Source organism: Seriola lalandi, unplaced genomic scaffold (assembly GCF_002814215.2).
Source record: "Seriola lalandi dorsalis isolate HSWRI2012SDOR001 ecotype SW California unplaced genomic scaffold, Sedor1 jcf7180002053683, whole genome shotgun sequence".
NCBI lineage: Eukaryota > Metazoa > Chordata > Actinopteri > Carangiformes > Carangidae > Seriola > Seriola lalandi.
The window spans coordinates 157905-163904 of record NW_019524236.1 but is presented as its reverse complement, the minus strand read 5'-3'; the positions used below and the strand labels follow the sequence as shown (position 1 = coordinate 163904).

At 40.4% G+C, this 6000-nt stretch overlaps 1 protein-coding gene across 7 annotated transcripts in view; it reads left to right on the top strand.

The window, feature by feature from the left end:
• Positions 1–6000, top strand: part of nrcamb (neuronal cell adhesion molecule b) — a 77785-nt gene that overhangs the window by 28513 nt on the left and 43272 nt on the right. For 6 of the 7 annotated variants that reach the window (XM_023401456.2, XM_087172722.1, XM_023401459.2 and 3 more), the window contains exon 2: positions 5391–5466. The gene's annotated coding sequence lies outside the window, so the exon portion shown is untranslated. Of the gene's footprint in view, positions 1–67; positions 176–5390; positions 5467–6000 lie in introns of those variants that run through there. The other variant, XM_087172721.1, reaches the window with a different exon arrangement.

Here is a 6000-nt window from a genome sequence, read left to right as displayed (position 1 = left end):
GGTGGGGGGTTGATTTTGTGAGGGAATCGGCTCCTCTCTCTTTGCTGTCACTCAGTCATAGCAGACACATCGAGGAATACACAGCCGCTGGGATTAAGACAACTGAACTATACTCTGAAGCAACGGATGCACACACTGAGGGGATTTATTGTTACTGACACGTGCTGAGATAGAGGTGATGTATACTCTATTTTGTTCATGGGGCTCTTAGAGCGTATAATCACCTGTTGTGTAGAAAGCAAAGCCTCTGATGCTCCTGAAGATCTGCAGGTGATGGTCCAAATCCAGTGGATTTCTTTCCCTCCTAAACTAATGAAACCTTCTGGATGATTCTGAGACACTTGATCGATTAGTTGATGTACAAAAAATTAATCTTCAGTTTAATATCAAGGATAAACACAAAATATTTAATTCTGCAAGCCTCTTGTATGTGAGGATTTGCTGTTCTTCTCTCTATTGTATCATTGTAAGTTAATGTGTTTTGTATATCTCAGACAAAACAAGCTGTTGATTATTAGTTTAAGCTTCTCAATTGTGAAAATTTTCTGCTTTTCTTTTCCAAATGTGATAGTGTTTTGAATATTTTCTCTTTTGGTAATAGACTGTTGGGGGGTTGGCTCAAAATTGTTACGTATACTGTATTTTTCAGTTCTCTGAGATTTTATAAATCAAATGATGAATAGATTAATTTAGAAAATAAATCGATAAAGAAAATTGTCAATTAATTCTCAGAATTTCTGGTAAACGGCAAATCCTCTTGGTTTTCTACCAGCTTTGGTCTTTGAAGGTGAGGATGTGAGGGTGTTTATTTTCCTGAGCAGACGTTTTCTCCAGTGATATGTCCATTAAAGCTTGACAATCAGCCATGCTATTAACATTTTCATGGATAGCTTGCACTTTTCTGGCACTTGCATCAACAAATCAACACATTATCTTTATTCTGCTGTTTATTCTGCTGAATCTCAGCTTGTCTTCAGTTTAATGGCACATATCTGTCTCTGTGAGCAGCGTCCCCTTATGTAAATTCATCATAGGTTGGAAAAAAAAGAAAGTGATCCGGCTCTAATTATTTCTCCCGTCTTTGGTGGTAATGATGCTTCATCGGGAAAGCGGTATCATCTATAGCCACACTCTGCCTCTCATTAGCCAAGAGTCTAAAATTAAACCCACAGGCTGAGCCCCCTTCCCCTGTCAGAGGACACGCACGCACGCACACACACACGCACACCACTGTGTGGTAGGCACAGGTAGGCACACACATGAAAACAACACAGCCTGGAGTAGAAAACCAACAGACTGTCATTAGAAAAACGTGTGACACCTCACTACCTGGCATCATCTGCAGTGACGATGCTTATTCAGCCTGTGGACATCTCACTTTACTCAACGTGTCATATTTTGCATGATATGACAAATAGAAACATGCACTATGTCCTTGGAGGCTGCTGTATTACAGTTAAGTGATGTACGTTTGTTAGCATACTGTTCTAGCATACAAACAGAACATCAATTCATGTTTGTGTTTAGTTAGCATATCCACATTGCTTGGTACTAAATATTTTATACATCATATTTATAATGATATTCAGCTTGTAAAAGTAACTCCAGCCAATATTTCTTATTAGTGATGCAATTTTTTTTTAAATTTCATTTTCAGCAGCTAACATGTAGCTTTTTACAGCTTCTTCTTAATAGGCTGCTTTTATTTTTTTGGCACTTAAGGGAAGCACAACAAGCTGTAAACACAACAATGACATATTATCTATCTATAAAACTGATATGGCAATCTTGTTGCTTATTTACACATGCAAACGTGGAGCTACATTAGCATTCATTTGGAGCCTAGTTTTTGTTCACCTGATGAATTTAAGTCTAATATTCACTGTCCTTTAGCTCTGTTTGGGTCTCCACCAACTCCTGATAGATATGTCTGGCTCTTAAGAAGTAGTGGTGCTAACTGAACCACTACTTCACCAGCTAGCTGCTAATTTTTTCTGCTGTTGGTTATTGGCAGGTAATGCACAGTGAGTTTATCAGTGCTTTTTCATAATAACAATGGTTTACAATGAGGGTAAACAAAAACAGTTAGTTGACCACCAGTAAACCAAAACAAATTACTAAAAGATGCTTAAAAACTGCAGGGTAAGGTGATTATTATCTGTGACTTCATCTCTTTCAAATTACACACAGTCATGATGTCACTGATCCATTGTTTACCTGAAAATATTGATTGGAGCAACATTAAGTTTCAGGATGATTGTGACACATGTTTTTTATTTGTTCTTGACTATAATCACTTTTGTTCATTGATGGATGTAGACAGAACAGCAACATTTTACAAAGATTCAGGTGTCTTTTTGTTTGTCAGCACTCATGGCACGAGAGTGCTCCCTGAGGTATTGAGGGCAGCGCGGGTCTCTTGCTGTGAGGCGTTTTGTAGTCCTGCTCTCTGCCCACTGCCGGCATCCTATCTCCGGCTATTTTCAGTCTTGGCCCTGCGTTCCTTTGCTTATCACCATGGCAGCTGAGCTGGACTGAGCTCAGCCTGACTCTGTGGTGTCTAAGGGCAGAGGTGGGGTGGCGGGATGGCTGGCTCAATGTCATGGGGGGAGGCAGCGTTTGATGGGATCAGCCTTCAGCTCATTCAAACAGGATGTGGAAAGGTCATTTTGTTGTGGTGTTTTATTCATAGATCTCAGTTGTAATCAGCTGTTTCACAGCTATCTAGTAAGTGCACAGTGAGGCAGAAATTATGAGCTATAAGGTTGAACTGCAAGAGCTGAACAAGATGACAGCTGTGCTGTCGTTCTGTGCTCAGGTATGGTGTCAGCAATAATATAATGTGATGCTGTATATCAGTGGTTTTTAAAATCTGGGTCAGGATCCTTTTCAAATTCAGAGGTGTGGGATCAGATTTTCTGGTGTAACACTCTGTAAGAAGTAATATGCTACTGAAGACACAGGTGTCAAGGCTTTCCAAATCTGTGAATTATACGAAAGCTTGAAGTAAATACTGTAGATTTTGCAAGAGCAGCATGAGAAATAACCTTAAGATAACTGAATCGTAGGTGATAATACACTCCTGATCTTGAAAGAAAACTGAAAAAAAAACATCTGAAAAAAATGTGATTGTGTGAAACAAAATTACTATAAACCTATAGTTCACAATTGTATCTGTATAGCGACACCAGTGTTCGTATTTAACCGAATGGAAACTGTGGTATCTCTCAATGGGGTTTCCACACTATTATTTACAGCAGCAACCTGGAGTCAATAAGCCTTTGCTAGAAGTAAATTGGATTGGCTCCTTCAATCATTTTGCCCATCAATGCCAGTCGGTTTGTCTGTGTTCATTGTGACAGTGTTTGAGGAGAAGTGCGGAGAGGTTTGGGCATTAAACAAAGGAAAGCAGGATGGAACAAGAAGAAAAAAGAATGACTGTAAAGGGGAAGAGAAAAGAACATCTGAGATTTCTCTTGAGCAAGGAGTTAAATCATCATGAGAAACATTTTTGTACTGTCTTTAAAAATGTGGGGGATGAATCTCAAAAAACATCTTTTAAATCGAAAATACTGTATATCAAGTATGTACAGCCTCATCTCCTGCGGCTCTCTGCATGGGGGCTCCCCACCTTTAAAGCTGAAAAAGTCTGGGATGAAAGAGAAGGGAAGAGATTAGAAGAGAGGATTGGGTATGAGGAAAACAAAGAAATAAAGAAAACAAAGACATGACAGTTTAAGGCAGTAGGCAGGAGGATGAGGAAAGGTGATGTGAGCAGAGGATGTGATTAGAGAGGAGGAGATAAAAGCAAAGGGTCTGAAAGATCAGAGCAGGGCATGCATCCAACAAATTTACATGATCAGAGCAAAGAGTTGTCAACAGTTGTCATGCAAAATTAGATTAAATATGTCAATATGAACACATAGAAAGAAGGAAAAATCCAGAAAAAGACATAAAGTAAAAGAGGTGCTGTTTGGAGGAAAAAAAACAACGCACAGTCTTGAATTTAAGTATATAAGCCTGGCTATTTAATATTATATCCCACATCTGCATTGGCTTCTGATCTTAAGGATGAGGGAGTATAAGGTGATGTGAGGAGGTGGTTGGAGAAGGGGGGAGAGAAGACAAAGAGAGGATTAGACAGAATAGATTAGGACAGAGCTCCTTTGGCTTTTCTGGCTCATGATGCCATGGTTAGGTCCCAGATTCTCATGATTTGTGTAAAGATTTGTCAAATTGTCATTTTGAACATTTTGAACAACAACATTCTGAGATGGAAGAATAGCGCGAAAGAAGGGAGGATAACACTGGGGAGAAAAGTTAAACATGGATAGAAAATAAAAAGGGTGGTAATAAAGGGAAGAGAGGTGTGTGAAATGAAGAGATAAAAGCAAAGGGCGGTAGAGGTGAGATCAAGGTATCTCAGACTTTTTCGTCACCCTAGACAACATATTTAAAGTTGTCATGTGAGAAATCAGACAGTTTAACTGTAAAATGATGTCAAGACAAACAACTGTATATCGCCCTTCCAAATGTGCCATGACTTTCTGCATATTTTCACCACTCACATGGGGTCCTCACCCTTCCCTGAGATAACACAGGATGAGTGAGGAGAGAGAAGGAAAATGAAGACTCTATTGAAGAACAGAGGGAAGACAAAAGAGGAGATGAGGTGAGAGGGAAGAGAACGAGAGCAGAGGAGTGAAAATGGCAGTAGGTAGTAGGAGGAGGAGGAAAGGGAGCATAGAGAAGAAGAAGGACAGAGGAGGAGGAGGAGAGGGTGAGAGGAGAAGAGATAAAGGAGATAAGACGAGACAAGAGGAGAGACATGGGAGGAGATGTGTCTCTCTACCAGCTTTCAGCCACAGGCTTTAGTGTCTATCAGTCTGGATTACACACTCCTGCCTCCGAAAATCCTTGTCCACACTCTGGTTTACACAGCCTGGGTGTTTGCTCTCTTTTCACCACCAAGACTTGTCACTGTTGGAAGTGTTTGATGATTATGCTTAAGAAAAATAAAAGAAGAATCTTTCCTCTCATAAAACCAGTCGTTTGATGAGAAGAGGTTTAATGTGGGAGCATCCTGGTGTGTAACCTGTGGTTTGACTGTGGCAGAGCAGAAGACCTCCAGTCTGAAAAGGACTTTAGCAGCTTATAATAAACCCAAACATAGAGTAGTGGGCCCATTGTGTAGTTAAATGCATGCACTGGATGTTGGAAAATATGCATCGCTTTGCAAAACTTCCTACCCAGAAACCTTATTAAGAAAGACTGGATTTTCTTATCTTGGCTAAAGTCCTGGTTGTTTCCTCAAAGGGAGAGGAGAGAAATCAAAATTACGAATACTCAAGTTTGATTTGTTATCCCCTTCCATTTTTTTGTTTAACCAGACTGAAGAAAACCACAGAGGAAGAAGAAACAAGACAACCAGCCAGGGAGGAGGAGGAAAGAAGAGGGGTTTCTCTGGTAAGTTGGAAACATTTCTTCCAGAGTCGTCGCCCCCCCCCATCAGATCATCTGCAATAGCAACATGATTTTCCAAAACAGTATGAACTTCCGGGCCTTTTAGAAGCAAACACTTTCTTCTGAAAGGATTTTCCCTCCCGTAGGATATGAACACACACAAATGTAAGTCTGTTTGCCATCCCTGGCAAGTGTCTCCAGTCCAAATATCTCCATCTATGATACAGCCAGAGTGTGAATGTATTAATATTAACACTCTCTGTAGACCTGCTAAGTCCCTAAACGACTAGCCAACCTTTCCACTGCTGCGACTCCTCTCTCTTTCGGTCTCAGTTGTGGTGTCTCTGCTTTTGTTCTGTCTGTAAGGCAAAGGTCGCCACTTGCTTGACTGGCATTTGTTCCTCTGGCAAAGTGTGTTTTTGTGTCGGCATCCATTTTGGCAGCGAGCTTTGGCAGGGAATAAAAACAAAACACTGTACGCTGGTGTCCAACTATCAGTTTGATGCATATGGTTGTCAAGGTAACACACCCTCTCCT